General features: G+C 42.5%; 1 non-coding gene across 1 annotated transcript; it reads left to right on the top strand.

Annotated features, from left to right (window-relative positions):
- Positions 1-16403: 16403 nt before the first annotated feature.
- On the top strand, positions 16404-16476 carry Trnaa-agc (transfer RNA alanine (anticodon AGC)). Its single transcript has one exon. It is a non-coding gene; the product is annotated as a tRNA-Ala (tRNA).
- Positions 16477-18644: the final 2168 nt, after the last annotated feature.

Raw genomic sequence — 18644 nt, 5'->3', positions numbered from 1 at the left:
TGACACTAATCAGTTCTGTAAACTAACTCCCGACTGATGACTGGTTGTAAAAGTCATATATTAGGACATTTTCAAAAAGAGGTTACACATCCGTCACGTTACTTAAAACCCTATCATTAATGGCTAATGGGACAATAAATAATGAAATTCAAGTAACTATTTTAATGTCACTCTCTTTTTTCTTTTTCAAAATTTTATTCTTCTGTGTCATTATTTGACGATACTTTTATTGAGAATGTAGTTAACCCACTGCATTTGGCTTTTATTATACCTCTTCTAGTTACATACAAAAAACTAATTTGACATAGCAATTGGTAAATCCATGACCATGATAATGATTTAACTAATGATACCATACGAGTATGAGTAACCTATGTTATTAGCTGTGGGAACAAGAGATGCAAGTGCTTAACCTGTCAGGTGTCTATGGACAAGTGGTTATTATGAGCTGGTGTACTTTTGAACAATTATTTAATAGGTTATATAATTTTATATAATAATTTTGAGACTATTAACATGCAATATATTTTGTAATGCTATGTTCACTGCATGAAAATTCTCTAACTAGGAGCTTCTTCCTAATGCAGTTTCTGTGTACTTATTATCAGCTTTTTAGGGTTCCGTAGCCAAATGGCAAAAAACGGAACCCTTATAGATTCGTCATGTCTGTCTGTCTGTCTGTCCGTCCGTCCGTCCGTCTGTCCGTCCGTATGTCACAGCCATTTATTTCCGAAACTATAAGAGCTATACTGTTGAAAAAACTTGGTAAGTAGATGTATTCTGTGAACCGCATTAAGATTTTGATGCAAAAATAATAATAAAAAAAAAATTGGGGGCTCCCCCCCATACTTAGAACTGAAACTAAAAAAAATTTTTTTCATCAAACACATACGTATTTATGAATAGGTCTTCAAAAATGATATCGAGGTTTCTAAAACATTTTTTTTTCTAAACCGAATAGTTTGCGTGACAGACGCTTCCAAAGTGGAAAAAAGTTGGTCCCCCCCCTCTAACTTCTAAAATAAGAAAATGAAAAAGTCCGACTCGCACTTGGCCGGTTTTTTTCTCGCTGTCGCTGACGCCTCTTTCTCATTTAATTTCCCTTTCTAAATTACCTTTACAAATATATTTTATACTTGCTTGTTCAGATTATATTCATCTACCTGTGTACAAGTGTACAATACGAGTAAAAAGCTTTATTAGTAATGCCAAGATTTTGGTAGACTGTAATATTAGTAATAACTTGAAACTCTGCAAGAGTTTCGCCATAATTCGTCTATGGCAAAATCCGTCTGTCCATCTTCGTGATGGGTGCAGGGATGGTGTCACAGGTGAGTGTCACTGACTGAATCATTTTGTAATTAGCGTCACTTACAAGTTAATTTGTTCCCCAAGGTCGCGCTTGCAACTCATTTGAACCGGTTAACAAACATTGTTGACCTAAGTCCTCTTTAGTTTGGCACGTATAGTTTTTTTATTAGATTTATTAACATTATCAATGATTAAGGATTGATAATTGGAGATTAGCATTCAGGTGTGCATTGAAGAGATTGATTGAAGTATTTACGGACTCTGAATGGAATGCAGATTTAGAGGCCACATTGAGTATTTATGAGAAAAAAAGTGTTCGTTTCAGAGCAATGAATGCCTTGAAAACACTTTTCAGTTGGAGATAGATTGCATATTCCAGCAGTAGGTATTAATATTAATAGAACCTATTTTCAGCAATGTACCGAAGCCTAAATGCTAAGGTTGGAAACACAAAAAACCATTCTGTACCACTTTTTAGAATATTTTTGAAAATATCATTAATACCTACCTATTTACTATTAACGACAATAAATAAACAAAATACATGTATGTAATATACGAATAGGTAGTATGAAGTGTTCACATCATTATCATCATAAAAGAGGCTTGACCTCGTAATTGACTTTGTTATATTTCGTTTATCTAATGAGTATTTATTACTTTCCAATTAGTTTAATACATAGGTACAGATTTTTCCCGACATTCGCCACACTTGGAAAAGTTGCGACAACTGACGTCACTGTGGTAATAGACGTGTCAGTTTTAAGTATTGTTGTGAATTCCCATGCTCTTTTGTAAGTTGCCGCAATTAAGTGTTACGCGGTTATTGAGCTGAGATGCGCAGGAGTTTGGGAAACGTGTGCTTGTTCGCGTGACGAGCTAGTTTTGTGACGGTTGTAAAGTAATTGCTGGACCATTTGTGATGGTGTTGACAAGTGCTACTTGTGCTACACGATTGCAAACTGCACGATGCGATGAAATACAATACAACCACCCTGTCACCGCTTAGTAAGTTTGTAACATAATATTGTATAGCTAACCTAAGTAATCCTCAGACAGTGTTAATATTTTTTTAATGTATTAAAGTAATCTTCATAAAAAGATTTTGTATTGACTTCTAAATGACGTGTTATTTGCTGGTACAATTTTTTGCTTTCCCGCCGATTTAATATTTGAATTCGGAATTGGCTGGAACGAAGTCACACATTGCACCAGTAGTTATTTCAGAGCAATTTGATTGGTCAATAGAAAGTTCTGTCTCCATGCGACGAACCAATCAAATCATTGTGAAAATATTTGCACCTGTATCTCATAACTTTATGTCACGATTTTCAAAAATGTTATGACTACAATTTCACACACTGAAGTGATAACCGTATTGTGAGAACTTTATTAGTACTCTTGAAGAACTTTTCTCTTAAGGATACTCTGCGGGTTCATCCTCGTTCCTCATTCTTGGTGCCGTGCAAGATCTAGCTGAAGATGATCCGGATCTGTTTCGCAGGTTAGTGGGTTTTCAATGTAGTTATAACTATTGATGGAATGTCATTTTGGAGTCACTTGTGTACCTAATAGTTTAGAACGTTTTTTTAGCAAGTACATAATGCCCATCTTTGCAATTGTATTCTTTGAACCTCTCGCTGCGTTACCTATAATTGGGAATGCGTGGGTGGTGTGTTTTACAGGGATTTTAACACATGTGGCCATGGCACTGTCAGGTATCTGTTTATCCCCTCACTATTTTAATAATAACTCACCATATTATTTAGCTTTTCTGAGAACGATCAACAAGTCCTCCTGCACGCCTGCCAAAGCGCTTGTGTCTACAAATAGGATAATTTAATTAAGAAACTGACAAAATGATTAGTGTTTTTATCAACAATCCAAGTAGTCTAATTAGAAAAACTTTTAATGATAATGGTTCCTGACGTTTTGTTTTGGTAGAGTCCATCAAATGCATCCTAAGTTTACATGAACATTTGAGAACAACATAGGATACTTTATCTCCATTGAATCTCAAGAGCCTGAAGTGTAAATAATGGCTTATCAGATGGCGATGGGCCGCCATTACTCGTGGGAACCGTATGTAAACATTGTATAGAAAATAAAAAGAATGAGTTCTGTGTCTATTCGTAGGCAATTTGACTTGCTCAACTATCGTGAAACTTGTCAAGAAAATTCAACAATTTATTTACTTAGTAAGTAGCTTAAAGAAAAACCGGCCAAGTGCGTGTCGGACTCACGCACAAAGGGTTCCGTACCTACCATTGATTTATGAAATTAAAATTATTATTTTTTTAATTTAAGTTATTTGTATGAAGAAGAGGGGGGGGGGGGGGTTTGACCAACTTTTTTCACTTTGGAAGCGTCTGTCACGCAAACTATTCGGTTTAGAAAAAAAATATTTTAGAAACCTCGATATCATTTCATTTTTGAAGACCTATCCATAGATCCAAACGTATGTGTTTGATGAAAAAAAAATTTTGAGATTCAGTTCTAAGTATGGGGAGCCCCCAATATTTATTAATATTTTTTTATTTTTGCATCAAAATCTTAATGCGGTTCACAGAATACATCTACCTACCAAGTTTAGCTTTTATAGTTTCGGAAAAAAATGGCTGTGACATACGGACGGACAGACGGACAGACAGACATGACGAATCTATAAGGGTTCCGTTTTTTGCCATTTTGCTACGAAACCCTAAAAAGTAGCATTTTTGTTATTCACCTAGCTGCTCGCTAAACAAAACGTGTTCCAACTTTTTTCTGATATTTTAAGATGAATTATTAAAATAATAAAATAATATTAAGTATGAAACTTTGTGCAAGTACATTTTCAGTCAACTTTCAGACTACTCAACCATGAATTCTTATTGTATTTTGTATCTATTTATAGAAGATTAAACTTCTGATGTAACAAACATTATCTAATCTAATTATACCTAATTGAAATAGGTTCATAAATTTTGTTCTCGATGATATTGAGCTCGATGTCTGTTTAGTTACCGGAGGTAGCGGGTTCGATTCCCGCACAGTACAAACATTGGTGTGCATGAACATATTTGTTTGTATTGGACTGGGTGTTTTCTATGTATAATAACTATGTATTTACAAAAAAAAAAAATATAAGTATGTTTATATCCGTTGTCTAGTACCCATAGTACAAGCTTTGCTTAGTTTAGGACTAGAAGCGCAGTGTAAAATGTCTAAGGATATTTATTATTTATTAAGTTACAAAATACTTGTAGCCCTTCAAATACCAGTGAATCGAGGCATAATAGAAAATCTCATGCGACAGCTTAGGTTTCCATGGGATAATATTGTCAAATACAATAATATAAGATGTAATAAACTATTCCTTAAACAATCTTAATCGTATCTTTGCGAAAACTAGTTAAAAGTTTGTTGCGTTTAAGTTTAAAGATGTGGATCTAACACTAAAACGTATAATTTGTGTGTTATGTTAGCGCAGCTCTAAAAATACGAACTCTCACGATTAAGATTTTCGTAAGCTGTTGCAAAAAGTTCAATCATGAAGACCGCACTCTTTGCCCAATCACACTAATTTTGTTTGCAAAAACCCACATTATTACTATAATGACGGTTCAAGATAAAAAATGATATAATTGAATCAAGAGGTGCTTACGTAGATTTGTGGTTTGGTCGCGTGTTTCCATTCGCAGGATTCATCCGTTAAAATGCTGGTTTAGTGTTAACATAGTTAACTAGTCGCAACTTACAAACGTACTTAGTACTTAGTTACGCAAATGCTGTAAAAATATTTCTTACTTCTTATTTACTACTTTTTAAAATTATTCTGTGTTACGGGGCTGCTGAAGCCTTCAACAGTCTCTTATAACCGTGGACCCCGATTTTCCTTGAAAGATTTTTTTAAGGAAATTAACATACTGACAGTAGCTTTACAGTTCATTTATGAAAACCTTTTATATGTCCGCCAAAATATAGAGCAATTCACGAAAAAGAGCGATTTGCATAACTTTAATACAAGAAACAAAAATAAACTTGCCGTTCCAAATTTCAGATTGCATAAGATTGGTAATTTAAGACCTAATGTACACTGTGAAATGCAATAAAGATTTGAGTATTGAGTATTGAATTCATTTATGGGAAAATGTATTAAATTCTTTAATAAATTACCACAAACTGTTGTAGAACTACCCATTCATAAATTCAAAGCACATATTAAAAGTACCTCAATGAAAAAGGGCTACTATATAAAGTCGATGATTATTTAAAAGATAAAAATGTTTGGGATGCGTTACTGCCTAGCTCGCATAAGCATAAATATTTATAACTTTGTACATTTTAAAGCATGTAAACCTTCGAAAAAGAGGCTGACAGTAGTGACTAAGTTTCTCGCGCTGCTTCTTCTCAGCACTGGCCCATTTATTGTCCTGAAGCAGTGGTAGGGTTAACACTGGGACGTGTAAAAGTGCTTTTTTTAAGCCTATTTACAGAAATAAATGAGTTTTATGAGTTTTTATGAGTTTTATGATTCTTTCATAAGTATTAAGAACATGACGTAGACGAATACGGAAAAAGCGTTGCAGAATCATAGTTCCAACTAGTATTATGTTGTCTGTGGTTCAGATTAAAATGTCGTAAATAATGCAATGGAAACCCGCTCTAAGTAGGATCAGTAAATCATAGTAAACGACTACAGTTTCTGTGCGCATCGGCCGCATTGTACGTATTATGGAAATTGCTTGTGATCGACGATAATGCCAGTGCCATTATAATGACTTTTTAGTCGTGCACTCGCTATTTAAGGGAGATTTAATGCATCGAACAAACTGTGTCGCATGATGCTCAGAGGTTACTGAAATGTCTTAAATAGGGTTATATAACAAAGAAATTGTCCCGATTTTGTCATTTATCTCTTAAACTAAATCTTACGATTGTTATTTATTACTTTAGAACTATGAAGCCGTTAACTAATTAGAGCTGTAAGATAGAGTCGGCACCAACATAGTATCTCGCTGTGAGATCAACGAAACAATTGAGAAATTGATTTTCACTAGGAATTAATTAGTTAATGATAAGTTGTTTATTTTCATCGTTACATTTCAGAAGATTATGTTTTATTCTGGAATACACGTTTTGTATGTTGTGCTAGCAAGGGTAGAGACGATAATTATTGTAACTTGAGCCTTTGTATTTATTTATTTGACAAATAAATAATTTGGAATTACCTGATACTTGAAAATATGCGAAGTCTTTTCTGGTCGTAACCAGAATTATGTACCTAGATACCTACGTGTGTAGAGTCATCTACGTTGCGTCCTCTTATCATTGTGGTATGTACAATAATGACAAGAATTCGTCAGCTATCAACTAGATTATATTTTATCAGGAAATATTTGCGTCTGGTATCGATAAGGTAAGTAATGCATCGAGTTCTCGAGTCGAAACGAATCGATTATGCCGATTTTGCACGTAATGTTGCGGCAATGACCCGGGGTGAGGACCTGACAGTGTTTACGTTGCGGCTTGCGCGTGCGACCAACAACCGTGTTAGGCTGCGACCACACGATGCTTGGCCATAAAGGCATAGACCTCATCATTGGGAGATGCATTTTCCAGTCGAAAAAAAGGTCTAATAGGGTGGTCTAGAGGTGGGGAGGATTACCTACAACTAAATAAACACTAAAGCATATTATGCAGTTAGAAAGACAATTTTGGTTCAATAGTTTTTTCATACCCAAAATGGCAACTTGGTATGTGTCATGTTAAAAGGCTGATATTCTATGGAAACTATACTATTGGAAAGAGCGTAAGCCCAAGTGAGTTGTTGGTGAATTTTTGTAAAGAGCTGATTTCTGTACAACTAAATTACTTAATGACATTAAAATTGGTTGGAAAAATTATCTATACTTTACCCAAGGCAATGTAAACTAGCCTTTATGACTATTTCACATTGTTAGGTACTTGTCTAATGTGTAATATAGAAATAGCACTATTTTGTCTAAATTGCAATATCATGGGTTTTTGTCTGCGTAGATAATACAATTTGAACGCGTAGTCTACGCAAAACGAAACGGTAGCTGTTGCGTTACTCGATTTATTTTAAGGTTTCTCGGCTAGATGGATTGTATGATTATTTTCAATGGAACTTGAACATTTTTAATTTTTATTTTAACTTTTTTTAGTTCCATTAGTTAGAAGTAACAAGATTTAGGCTGGGTTGCACCATCTTACTGTAACTTTGACAAACGTCACAAATCCGTCAAACTCCATACAAAATGCATCGGTTATCGTTATATTTACTGTCAAAGTTAGGTGGTGAAACTCGGCCTTAAACAAAACTTGTTCCAAATAGGCAAAGGGTCTTTATTCTTTAACCTTACCTATTACACAAACAATTAAAAGTTTGACCAAAACTTGCAGTCGAAGAACCAGCAGGACTTTTAACTACTTCGCAACATTTTAAACCATTTTGGACTAAAGATGGCGCCACATTTCATACATGGCCGCAATAAAAGATAGAATCGCTCGCATTTGTATCGTTTATGGCGCGGCTAAATGGTTACTGGGCGGTATTTAAGTTTAAGTCAAAGTTATTGTTAGCGACGTCGACCAAAGAAATACGCTAATTCATTAATTCGAATTGATTAGCAACGTTAACAGTCAGAAAATGTTGTAAAATAATCAATTAGAGTCGATTAGGTATAAATAACATTCCATCTCTTTCTCACATTATCTCTCATCTCGCTTGCACATCAAATACTCTTCCACACACTTCTGGAATATTCGAGAGAAAAAGAAACGGGACGGCAACATCGGACCTCTCGCTTCGAACATTCCAGAACTATGTTCCAGAACATGAGAGACAGAGACAGGAATATGGGGAGAGAAAGGGATGGATATAGCCCGGGGCCCTATAAATACGGAGCGAGGCGCTCCGGTAGTTAAGTTTATTTAAAGTTTAAGTTGTTGAGCAAGCAACAAGTGATCTGAAGAAGCAAGAACTGAGAAAAGGAAGCGAATAATAAACGCGAGAAGTCTCAGCAAGTGAAATAGTGGTTTTATTCCTGCAAGTAGCACCTACTACGCCTGACATAGTAAGGGCAAGCTCTCAACGGCAGTCATCATCGTCCGGTCAGCGCTCTCGAACACACACAAACGCATACAGTCCACTGCAGTCCACCACATTTTCCTGGTCCTTCGAGCCGGATTACCACATTTTCCTGGTCCTTCGAGTAGCCGGATTACGGGAATAGCGAAGATGCCTGTCACCAGGTCGGAGAAGCTACGAGGTGCCGCCGCCGCGGCTAACGCCGCCGCCGCAGGGAGAATTACGTCGCCGCCGGTTCATGGAGGAAGTACTCCGACGGAAACCACGGATACTTCATCAACGCTGACCCCGTATCCCGCCGGGGGCGCGTCCTCACCGCGCATCGCCAGGGACCACGCCGCGCCGGCTGTTAGCACCCGGGTTATGGGAGAGCCCGGCGTGCATTTGGGAAGAGGGGAACCAGCACCGCGCTCCTACACAGAGGAGATAACCGCCGACGTCACGAAGCCACACGAAGCACTAAGGGCCCGTATCGCGGAAGCAGAGAAGAGACGTGCCGCCGCCGCCGCCGCCGCAGCCGCCGCCGCCGCCTCCATGCCCGCTGCGGCCAATGTTGCCGCCGCCCCCGTCGCCGCCGCCGCCGCTGCTGCGACTCCCGCGACTACGGTGAATGTTGAAGGACAGTACGCGCCGCCCACGCCGCAAGTGCATAGACAAACGCCGCAACTGTCAAGGGTGAATCAAGACACGCGCTCCGTCCGCTCATCAAGAAGAAGGGCAGAATTAGAGGCCAAATTAAGAGTGGCCCGCCAGGAACTGGAAGTTGCCAAAGCGGAATTGGAGTTGGCCCAATTGGATTCCGAAGAATTGGAAGAGGATCCAGAAGAAGTGCAATACAGGCAAATGCAGATCGAAGATTGGTCGGACCACTCGAGCATCATCGCCGAGAAGGTACCGCCGAAACCACAGCCGCTACCGCCGCCGCTGACCGCCGCGCCGCTGCCGCCGCCGCCGCAAGTTCTACCGCCGCCGCCGAAAGTTCTACCGCCGCCGCCGCAAGTTCTACCGCTGCCGTCGTCGCCGTCGCCGCCGCAAGTGTTGCCGCCGTTGCCGCCGCAAGTGTTGCCGCCGACGCCGCCGCCGCAGCCACTAACTTCGGAAGGGAGGACCGATATTCAAGAATTGGCCATGACCATCACCAAGCTGTCACAGAGGGCAGAAGGTGGCCTCACAATGCAACTGGTCGACCTCCCAAGTTTCAACGGCGCATGTGAAGAATGGCTCGCATTCAGAAGGTCGTATGAAGACACCGCGCGCTCCTTCACGCCGGCACAGAATTTGGCGCGACTACGAAGGTGTCTCCAGGGGCACGCGAGGGAGGCAGTCAAGAGCCTCCTGTTCACCGCCGAGGATCCGGAAGAGCTGATCAAGAGCCTGGAGGTCCGTTTCGGCAGACCTGGAGCGATAGCCCTGGCGGAGTTAAAGAAGATGGAAAGGCTGCCAAGGGTCAACGAGTCATCAGGGGAGATCTGCATGTTTGCCAGCCGAGTCCGCAATGCCGTGGCCACCATCAGGGCACTCGGCAAGACGGAATATTTGTGCGCACCAGGGGCCGTGGAGTGTCTCATCGACAGGATGCCGCCGACAATGAAGTCTCGGTGGCTGATGTATCAACGTGAGCGCCGGGCAGAAGGAAAACCAGCGCTCGAACTTATGTATGACTTCATGGAAGTTGAAGCAGATATGAACAGCGACTACGCTCCCCCAGAAGTGTCCTGGGACCAGAAGAGGAACACGTTCAAGAGGCCGATCCACCACGTCCCACAAGCGGAGGGATACTACGAAGATCAGAAGACCGACGTGAAGAAGTGCCCAGAATGCCGAGAAGATCACTGGCTGTACGAGTGCAAGAGGTACAGGGAATCCAGTGTAGACGGAAAATGGGAAATGGCAAAGAAGGCAAGAATGTGTTTCAAATGCTTGCACTTCAAGCACTCTAGGAACACATGCCGGGCACAGCCGTGCAAGAAGTGCACGAGGTGGCATCACATCAGTCTTCACTCGGAGAAGTCCGCAGCAACGAAGACTCAAGAGAAGCCCGCCAAAGGAGTTGTGTCGTCGGTGCGCGCCACGAGCTGCGGAAGGACCTACCTCAAAATGACGCCGGTAAACCTTTACGGGCCCAAGGGGACAGCAAGAGTGCTTGCGCTCCTGGACGAAGGATCCACCGTCACGCTGCTGGACTCATCAGTAGCAAAGAAGATTGGGGCGCAAGGGAAGCCGGAAGCCATCACCATCGAGATGGTCGGGGGGAACGGAATGGTGAAGAGCAACTCCCAAAAGATCAACATAAAGATCAAGGGGGTCCATTGTAGAAATAAACTCAACATGGAAGCGAGAACTATCGACAACTTGAAGCTGACGAAGCAAGGTGTCGAAGAAAGAATGCTTCAGAACTGGAAACACCTGAAGAAAATCAAGAAGCAGCTGGTCTACGACAAAGAAGTACCTAGACTTCTGATTGGGCAAGACAATTGGGGGCTGATAGTCACACGGAGACTACGCAGAGGGAAGGCCTCCGAACCAGTTGCCTCTTTGACCAACCTTGGATGGGTCCTGCATGGATCCAACACTGGAAGAAGAGATCCAGTGAAATTAGAGCACCACAGCAGATTAGTGGAAGATGGGACAGAAGCCCTGGTTCGCCGACACTTCGAGAAAGAGTACATCGGAGTGGAACCACGTCGGCCTTGCAAAGACGCCAACAAACGGGCTCGAAGTGTCCTGAAGAAGACCAGCAGAGGGCATCAGCCACATCAGCGTCCCATCAAGAAGAAGTTGGATGATCATCCCACCAGGACGTTTCAACATGGGAGGCGCCTAGGAGAGAAGGGTCCGCACGGTGAAGACGACACTAATGGCCGTCCTGAAAGAAAAGACATCACCGGAAGAAGTCCTGCACACGATCCTCCTCGAAGCGGAACACATTGTGAGTTCGCGTCCACTTACCTGTATCAGCGCGGATCCCAACGACGAAGAAAGACTCACGCCGAACCACTTCCCGAACGGAAGATCCTGCGGAGCGATGGCGCCGGGCGTGTTCAAGGACCGCGACCTCATCGGGAAGGCGAACTGGAAGACAGCGCAGCGCTTCTGGCAAAGATGGCAAAAAGAGTACCTGCCAACTTTGATGCCGAGGAAGATAGCCGGCCGGGAGACAGAAGACCCTCAAGTCGGCGACGTCGCCTTGAGATTCGACGCAACGCCACCAAGAAACTCTTGGCCACGAGGGAAAGTACAGCGGGTATACCTTGGTCCGGACAGAAGAGAACGAGTCCTCGACGTGCGAACACTCGGAGGAGTGCTACGGCGACCAACGCGACGAGTGGTAGTCCTGGTTCCTGCCAAGACGTCGCATCCGGAAGAGGGAGTGCTTCGCACTGCGGGGGAGATTGTTAGCGACGTCGACCAAAGAAATACGCTAATTCATTAATTCGAATTGATTAGCAACGTTAACAGTCAGAAAATGTTGTAAAATAATCAATTAGAGTCGATTAGGTATAAATAACATTCCATCTCTTTCTCACATTATCTCTCATCTCGCTTGCACATCAAATACTCTTCCACACACTTCTGGAATATTCGAGAGAAAAAGAAACGGGATGGCAACATCGGACCTCTCGCTTCGAACATTCCAGAACTATGTTCCAGAACATGAGAGACAGAGACAGGAATATGGGGAGAGAAAGGGATGGATATAGCCCGGGGCCCTATAAATACGGAGCGAGGCGCTCCGGTAGTTAAGTCCCATCCTCATCGGCTCGGTTTACCTCTCCCCGAACAAGACTCCCTTAAGGAGCGACTTTCAGGCCCTCTTTGCTATGAATAGTGCAGTCATTCTTGGCGGCGACTTTAATAGCAAACACACTCATTGGGGTTGCGTAACATCCACTGCCAATGGCAACATGTTAAGCGAACTCTCTGAGGAACTCATCTTTGACATCTTAGTCCCTATGACGCCCACTCACTATCCTTACAATGTCGAGCATCGGCCCGACATTCTGGACATGGCAATTCTAAAGAATATAGGCCTCCGCCTACACTCTATAGAAACCATGCACGCGCTCACTTCTGACCATCGCCCGGTCGTACTACAACTAGGCTCTCCTGAGTCTACACCCACTATGAAGACAATTGTGGACTGGGACAAACTCAAGGTAAAACTTGGGAACTGTCAGAGCCCACAACTGTCCTCAATCCCCGACGATATAGTTTCGCCTCACGAAACTATTCACGCGATCGATGCGCTCACTAGTCACATCTCGGTCGCCATCGGCGACTCGTCTCGGCAAGTGCCTGCGATGGCTAACCACCGTCTCAGGTTGCCGGACGACGCGCGAGAACTATTGAGGGCAAAGAACGCAGCCACTCGCGATTATGACGCTTATCCAACCGAGGAAAACAGAGTCCGCCTACGTTCCTTACAGCGCGCTGTCAAGGCTCGTATCGCGGAACTCCGTAACAATCAGTGGGATGATCTACTTAAAGAAATCTCGCCATCTCACCAAGCCTATTGGAAGTTGACGAGAGCCTTTAAGTCTGACACCGTAGCGTCCACGCCACCGCTTTTACGTCCCGATCAAACGCTTGCGTTTGACGACGACGCCAAAGCCGAATGTCTAGCCGACAGTCTAGAAGCACAGTGCTCCCCCAGTACCCTCCCAGTAGACTCTGCCCACCTCCGCATGGTGGACAGCGAAGTCGAACGTAGAGCCGCCCTCCCTCCGACCACAACCCTAGACCCGACCAACGTCGACGAGGTGCGAACGATAATCAAAGGTTTCCGTCCCAACAAAGCCCCCGGCCCGGACCGTATCTCTAATAGAGTCTTACGCGCCCTGCCCGCCCCCCTAGTATACCTCTTGGTTGCTATATTCAACGCGGCCATGTCTCACTGCATCTTTCCCGACGCGTGGAAAGAGGCAGAAGTCATTGGCATCCCGAAGCCCGGTAAGAAACTGGCCGACCCCACAAGCTACAGACCCATCAGTCTCTTAAAGACCATGGGTAAGTTATACGAACGTATAATTGTCTCTCGATTAAGAGATTATGTTTTTTCTAATAATCTCTTAATAAACGAACAGTTTGGCTTCCGCGCCTCACATTCCTGCGTACAACAGGTGCACCGCTTAACGGAGCACATACTTAGCGGCCTCACTGCTAAGCCACCCGTAGGGACAGGAGTGCTATTCTTCGACGTAGCGAAGGCATTCGATAAAGTCTGGCACAATGGCTTGATTTACAAGCTTTACGAACTCGGTGTGCCGGACAGTCTCGTGCACATCTTACGTGACTTTTTATCGAATCGCACCTTTCGTTACCGAGTAGATGGCTCCCTCTCCTCCCCCCGCCCCATAAGAGCCGGAGTCCCCCAGGGCTCCGTGCTCTCGCCCATCCTCTTTTCATTGTACGTCAATGACATCCCCAAATATCCGAATACGGATTTAGCCCTCTTTGCGGACGACACCGCACTCTACAAGTCCGGACGTAATCGGAATTACGTCATCTTGGCGCTCCAACGCGCAGTCACACAATTAGGCGAATGGTTCAGGAAGTGGCGTATCGAGGTAAATCCCGAAAAAAGTGCAGCAGTGTACTTTTCTAGGGCTTTGTCTGCGAAACGTCCTCCGGTTCGCACTCGTCCTAATGTCCCCACCCATCTCACCTTATTTGACCAAACTATTCCTTGGAAAAGTGAGGCCAAGTACTTAGGTGTCACTCTCGACCAGAGATTATCGTTCGCTCCGCACCTCAGACGCGTCTTGAGCCGTGCGAACCACTACATCCACCGACTCTACCACCTAGTTGGAAGGAAAAGTAAATTGTCACTTAGAAATAAGTTGACAATTTACAAAACCTGCATCCGTCCAGTGTTGACTTACGCCAGTCCGGTGTTTGCTCACACTTCCTGCACAGACCTTAAGAAATTCCAGACCCTCCAAAACAAATTCTTACGCCGAGCCGCGGATGCCCCGTGGTTCGTGCGTAATACGAATCTCCATAGAGATTTCGAGATCCCATCGATTGATCACTTTATGAAAGAAGCCTCTCGCCGCTACTTTGATAAAGCGATCAACCACAAGAACCCTCTTATCGTTAGCGCCGCCACGTATACACCCCAGAAAGATGTCGCTGCCCAATACCGACGACCTAGGCATGTCCTAGACGACCCGGACGATCCTATTACCGAATTTCTGAACACAGACATCACTGCCTTAAGCACGCCAACTACTCCACAACACAGTAGCTCGTTACACCGTACTCGCCGGCGAGTACGAGGCCCTGCTTTCCATTTCGGACGGTACAGACATGTACCGGGCCGGTTCTCCCCTATCCGTCCCCCGGACACGGCCTGAGCCGAGGTCCGAGCCTACCGTGGCGCCCTCAGGCCGCGTCCGTAGTCCCCTCGATCGGGCCCACTAGAGTGAGCCCGCCGTAGGCTGGACTTTGGTCCAACACCGCGGTGGGCAACCCTCTAGTTGGGTTCGCCACTGATCGGGCGCCTTATGCGCTCGATACGGCCCGATCGCGAACGTCGATCTGCGACCGACGCGGACGAGCCTGGGCTTCGCTACGCGAAGCCCACACTCGGCCTCGTCGGCACGCGCACCGACGATCGCCAAACGGCTAGAGTACCTTCTGTACTCGCCACTCTGCCCGGTGAAGCTGGAAAAGCTCCTCAAGCTACCAGCGCGCGTCCCTTCAAAAAAAAAAAAAAAAAAAAAAAAAAAAAAAAAAAAAAAAAAAACCGGTAGTTAAGTTTATTTAAAGTTTAAGTTGTTGAGCAAGCAACAAGTGATCTGAAGAAGCAAGAACTGAGAAAAGGAAGCGAATAATAAACGCGAGAAGTCTCAGCAAGTGAAATAGTGGTTTTATTCCTGCAAGTAGCACCTACTACGCCTGACATAGTAAGGGCAAGCTCTCAACGGCAGTCATCATCGTCCGGTCAGCGCTCTCGAACACACACAAACGCATACAGTCCACTGCAGTCCATCACATTTTCCTGGTCCTTCGAGCCGGATCACCACATTTTCCTGGTCCTTCGAGCCGGATCACCACAGTTATCTTGCAGTTAGTGTGTTATCAGACAGTTGAATGTGGGCCAAATGACTCAATGTAAAGCATTGTTAGTTAGTTAAGTTCAGGCTCTTGATTGCTCATGAAATATTAGTCAGGTGCTTTTTATCTAAGACCACGCTGCACTTTCTTTCACTGAAGTAAATGGAAAGTTTTTTGAAAAGTCAAAGGAGGCAAAAGTCTCATTTGCTTGGACGATGGTACTTGCGTGTACTCACAATTAGGTTTATACATATTTTATATGTTTTACAATATTTAATCTGTGGTTTTTCCGACAAATTAAGTTATTTATTTATGACTCATATTAACTTCGTGAGGGACAAAGCTTTTAAACTAATGTTTTTACTTGTTAGTGGCAAATGAGAGGGATTAAGTGCAATTAGCACCGCAATTTAGGTAGCTACGTCTTCATGGGTTAAGGTGTATAAGTTTTAATCTAAATCGTGATTAACAGCGGCCTTTTTGGTATTTTTTAAATGTTAAACGGGTTTAATTAGCGGTTACTTAAATGTGTAATGGCTAGAATTGTAGGAAACACCGTGGAGTCATGATGTTTGGTGTTTAAGATGTATACTCGTAGAGCCTCCGTGCGTGCGGTTGGCAGCCTCTTGGGAAGGTTAGGATGATTAATTCTTTTACGCGTTATATTATTGTGTTTATGTTTGAAGATGCTAAGTGCTGCCCAATGTGTGGTTCCTTATATTTTGTTGTTATTCAGAAATTATAGTTATGGATCACATTTATATTTTGTGGGTATGCATTATAAAAACGGTTTTGAGGATTATGACAGGCTAATTCATTAATCTAGGCAGGCAGGATAATTCATTTTTCCCTTAAAAATGAAAAAATAATGATAGAAATTGACTTACCAAATATCAACATCCGTAGTATGATGCTTAATTTCGCGCCAACTGTTACCGGGGGCGTAGCTCAGATGGTAGAGCGCTCGCTTAGCGTGCGAGAGGTACCGGGATCGATACCCGGCGCCTCCAATATGTACATTTCAAGTCCGGTGCCTTTTTTGCAATTGCGTGATAATGTTTTATCTTATTTTAATAGAAATGATGATTTTTTTATGGGACAGAAGGCAATCTAGATTATGTAGATTCTTCTTGAAAGGTATTTATTACATGATAAAACGAACACAAATTTTTAGAATTGATTTTAATCCGCCTGGTCTGAAGGGCCGTGTTTAAATCTTTATTTATGTTCGAATTCCGCTGAAGGAAAATGTAGTGTGATGAGCACACACTTGAATCACGGCCATGTGGTTTGGTCGTTTGTAACTACGAGTACTTAAGCTTATTTGTTACTAGTCGCCATAGATTTAGCACTTTTTAGTTTGGGGCTAGATAATTGTTGTGAAGCTAAAACAATTTTATTATTATGCATTTAATTCCAAGTCTACCAAAGCAAGGACGAGGTTACCAAAATAAGTTGACCGAACGGAACCGCCGCTATTACAAGAGTATTAACCTAAATAATTTCACAACCACTGAATCTGATACGATTTTAATGATCATCAAGGAAGTCCGGTTTAATATTTAAACACTAGGTTTAATCTCATTTAAACAACATTTTAAATCGCTTCAGGCTTCGAATCAATTTTACAGTCTGACTACAAAGTGAAAAAGAAACACAAATTAGACTAAGTAGGTACATAATTTAAAGACACGCACTTAGGTAATCCTTTCTCTAAATCTTTCGTGTGGGCTTTAACACTGAGGTCATATCACCAGGGACACCAGTGTCAGACTCTTCTTATTTTCTTTAGTGGTAATGAAACCTTTTTAGAGGTTTATTTTGTGCCCATGTCAAGTGGAAATTGATATAACTCAAGACTACATCTACGTCATCTTGCAAATTAATCAACCAAATTAATATAGTACCTAATAAATTAATGGCACAAGTCGATATGATTTAATGAATACGAAAAAAAAGATTGCGTAGGCAATTATTTACTTAGGCTCTAGCGTATGTACATAGAAACATCAATTTTTATTTCATCCTTAGCCTTACAAGAAGGATGCTTTCAATAGGACCTTAGCCGTCGGACAGAATGGATGCATCCACTTTGTTTCAGCTGGCAGTTTGCTCATTCATTGTTTATTGTTGAAGTGTTTTGTGGTCGTAAACAAGTACATCAACTGCTGAGGTTAGCCTTGCCTGTGGTATATGCGTTTGTCTGACCCAAGGTTTTTAGGGTACAAAAGCTTAATTAACATAATTTATTGTGAATTTGTCTAAGCAGTTCGTACTTCGGGTGATAAATGATCGTGATCAATCGGACTCCGCTTGGGCAGGCTTTATTTCTTTGTTTTTCTTTAATAATGGGGATTATGAGAGTGTATTTCTATGTCTATAATAACGGCCGTGTACAAGACCATAGGAACCGCAGGATACTACATAAATGTAGCTTCAAAATAGAGCTCCTTTTCTTCAAAACGAATATTTTTCAATAAGCTAATAAAGCTAATAAATGCGTGGGATGAATCCCATCCAAACCCCATCAATGATACATACAATCCTGTAAAAAAATCCTGCGTAAATCTCAAGTTTAACTTTGTCATAATCCTCACTTGGTTTGCCTTGACCGGGAATCGAATATCGTCCCATTGTTCGCGGCTCGACGCGTGCAGTGATCAAAGATACCTTAACACTGTTTTTGCGAAGGCTATCTATGGGATATTGTTTTTACTGCCCTTTATTAGGGTTTCGAAATATATTTTAAAGCATTATTATACTCGAAGTGTGCCGGCGGGGTAAGGCATCTTTAGCTATCAGAGTTACACTTATTTGATGCGCATAATTTTCTTTCTTTTTCAAACAATGGCATGTGGCGTTGCGAGTTGATTGGATAAGTTACTTTAGATTTCTAGGCTAAGAAAGTTTACAAAATCACATGGTTTATGATGATATTTACTTATTTACGATTTTATTTATCAATGTTTGCAGATGTTCTCGCTGTCAATTTAGGGGTCGTGTAGACCTTCCATTCGTTGTGCTGTTAACTGGCTAGTGTTAACACAATTAGTAGGGTACAACAAAAGTCGGATGTAGTTGTATACTGGACACCTGAACATGACAGCGGAGGGTGACCATAAGGCTAAAGACAAACAGGACTGCAAGGATAACATTTTTTTGTCCAATAGTCCAGCTG

This window comes from Ostrinia nubilalis, chromosome 11 (genome assembly GCF_963855985.1).
Source record: "Ostrinia nubilalis chromosome 11, ilOstNubi1.1, whole genome shotgun sequence".
NCBI lineage: Eukaryota > Metazoa > Arthropoda > Insecta > Lepidoptera > Crambidae > Ostrinia > Ostrinia nubilalis.
The sequence above is the reverse complement of the archived record's forward strand: the minus strand, read 5'-3'. Positions and strand labels throughout refer to the sequence as shown.